A 3003-nucleotide genomic window follows, 5' to 3' on the forward strand; every position below is an offset into this window, starting at 1 on the left:
CCAACACACACACACACTTTGGGGCCAAGTGACTTAGGATAGTGCTTGGAGCAGTGAGTTTGGGTCTGTGGAAGAGAAATTGGATCGGTCAGACAAGTTCCCAAGTTGAAGCAATCTGTGTTATGCACACACACACAAAATATACAACACACACGTACACATGCACACACACGCACACAGTCTCAGGGTACAAGATTTGTTGCTGACTCCAAGGCAGAGGCTGGTCCTTTTTTGCCTTCCATCAGACCCCCTGACTTGCTGCAGAGGTAGCCCCTCCCTTTGCAATACCTTTACTTCCATATCTTTGCTTCCCTTCACTCATCAAAAAAACACTCCTCCTCCAAAGCTCAGAACAAATGCCACCACCAGCTTGCAGTCCTCGCTTTGCCACTCTTTAAGGTGGACTGCGTATGGTCAAGGGTGAGGCCTCATCTCCTAGGCTTCAACTGCCTGGGCCTTGAAGGTGCATTGAATTGAATCACCAGGTGTATCAGTTTCCTGGGGCTGCCATAACAAAGTACACAAACTGGGTGGTTTAAACACCAGAAACTTACAGTCTCACGATTCTGGAGTCTAAAAGTCCGAAGTCAAGGTGTCGGCAGGGTGGTTCCTTCTGAGGGCTGTGAGGGAGAATCTGTTCCATGCCTCCCTCTTAGCTTCTGGTGGTTTTGTGGCGATCTTTGGGGTTTCTTCATTTGCAGAAGGATCACCCCAACTCTGCCTTCAGCTTCATACGGCATTTTCCCATTATGCGTGTCTGTCTCTGGGTCAAAATGTGCCCCTTTTTGTGGGGTATTGGGATGAAGTTCTGGTAAAAACCAGAAAACCTGCTAGACAAGTTCAAAAAGAACTGTAACACTGATAATTTGTCCTTATGATAAGAACACAATTATTTTGGATTAGGGCCCACCCTAATGACCTCATCTTAACTTGATCAACTGTGAGAACCCTATTTCCAAATAAGGCCACATTTACAGGTACTGGAGAAGAGGACTGTAACTTTTTTTCTCAGGAGAGGCAGGGGACACTGTTCAACCCATGACCAGGGCTGAATGAGCAACAACTCTGAGTCAGAGTCCGTAGGTTCATTCTGTTTCTTTCTTTTTTTTTTGAGAGTTGGGATTTTGCTCTGTTGCCCAGGCTGCAGTGCAGCAGCACGATCACAGCTCACTGTAGCCCCAAACTTCCAAGCTAAAGCAATTCTCCTGCCTCACCCTCCCAAGTAGCTGGGAATACAGGCTAATTTTTAAAAATTTTTTGTAGAGACGGGGGTCTGGCTATGTTGCCCCAGCTGGACTTGAATTCCTGTCCTCAAGCAATCCTCCTGCCTCACCCTCCCAAAGCACTGGGACTACAGGTATGAGCCTCTGCTCCCAGCCTCTGTTTCTAATTCTAGCAGGGAAGAGCCCTGAGAATACTAAGAGGGTAACATCCAAGACTGTCCTTATCATCAAACACAGATAGTTCTCATCTGGTGGTTCTTGAGCCCTGCTGCCACATTAGCCTGTAGCCACCTGTAGATCCTAAAGACAAAATGAGACAAAACCAAACAACGACGCTGGGATGGGGAAGACAGGTCAGTGGGACTCAGCCGTCACTTTCTTTCAGGTGCAGCCAAGGAGGAGATCCGCCGTACTAGACTAAACACACGAACAATCCACGTGCTTTTCCCTGGTCGAGCCCGAGAGCCAGTTCTTGTTTGGGGGCTTACATTGTTACTTGGGATGTTTAAACAACTCTTAAAAAATTAAACTGACCTCTTCTGTAGAATTCTGTAAAGAATATAGAATGTTAAAAATCTCCAGATGGTTGAGATTAAGGAAAAAACATACGCTTTCCTAAAATATGCAGCCATTCGTCTTCTTTCGGTAGCACCAACTCTTGCCCAAATGGACAGGTAGAGGCAGGGGTTTCAGTCTCATAGTTGTAAATGCTTTGAGATCCAAGATGGAAAGATTTTATAGGCCATGAAGACACCACTGCTGGCTATCCTCGTGGTGGCCAGCATGATACTCCAGGCTTATACTCAATGTGTCTTGCTGGTTCAGCATGGACATGATATTACTGGTGTCTCGTGTTTCCGTTGGAGAGATGAGATGGCATATGAAGAATATGCAGACAGCTGGAGAGGAATGAGCAATCCACAGGCCCAGGTTTTTTAGTAGAAAAGAGAGCAGGCACACTGGTAATCATAACAACAGGGAATAGTTCCATGAGTATATCAGGCATCTGATAGTTAACAGTAGCGATGTCCTTATTACTTCTAATTTTTTTTTTTTTCTTAGACAGAGTCTTGCTCTGTTGCCCAGGCTGGAGTGCAAGTGACGCGATCTCGGCTCACTGCAAGCACCGCTTCCCAGGTTCACGCCATTCTCCTGCCTCAGCCTCTGTAGGTGTCCGCCACCACGCCCAGCTAATTTTTTTTGTATTTTTAGTAGAGACGGGGTTTCACTGTGTTAGCCAGGATGACCTCGATCTCCTGACCTGGTGATCCACCCGTCTCGGCCTCCCAAAGTGCTGGGATTACAGGCGCGAGCCACTGCGCCCGGCTACTTCTAAATTTTTATGCCAATTTTCTAACTGCCAAAATCTAATTTTGAATGTTTGGCTGTTGGAGTGACTACATTCTTCTCCGTGTTTTGGAAATATGAACACAAAACAGATTCTTTGGAAATTAAACACATTTGTATTGGGGATATTTTATTAAAGAGACTAGAAGGACAAAAGTCACTTACATTAGCAGTTCAGTCTTTGCTACCTGAGAACAAGTTCTAAGAAACAGCAAATAACAGGCATACAGGCCCTATAAAGGAACTGTGAAATTACTCATTCTGATAAAATTCAGTTTTCTTATTTCAGAGGGAATTGGGGGAGAAGGTGTAGAAGAAAATCAGAGAGTCAATTAGGACTAACTACATGGCTAATCGCAAAGATTACAAATCCCAGGGATGTAAATGATACCTACGGCCCCGCTATCTTCAGTAAACATTTAAAATAATAAAA

The 3003-nt window shown here is 45.1% G+C and overlaps 1 pseudogene; it reads right to left on the reverse strand.

Moving 5' to 3' along the window:
* Nucleotides 1-795: 795 nt before the first annotated feature.
* LOC115834548 lies at nt 796-861 on the reverse strand (annotated as a pseudogene).
* Between the last annotated feature and the right edge of the window lie 2142 nt (nt 862-3003).

This window comes from Nomascus leucogenys, chromosome 3 (assembly GCF_006542625.1).
Source record: "Nomascus leucogenys isolate Asia chromosome 3, Asia_NLE_v1, whole genome shotgun sequence".
Classification (NCBI taxonomy): domain Eukaryota; kingdom Metazoa; phylum Chordata; class Mammalia; order Primates; family Hylobatidae; genus Nomascus; species Nomascus leucogenys.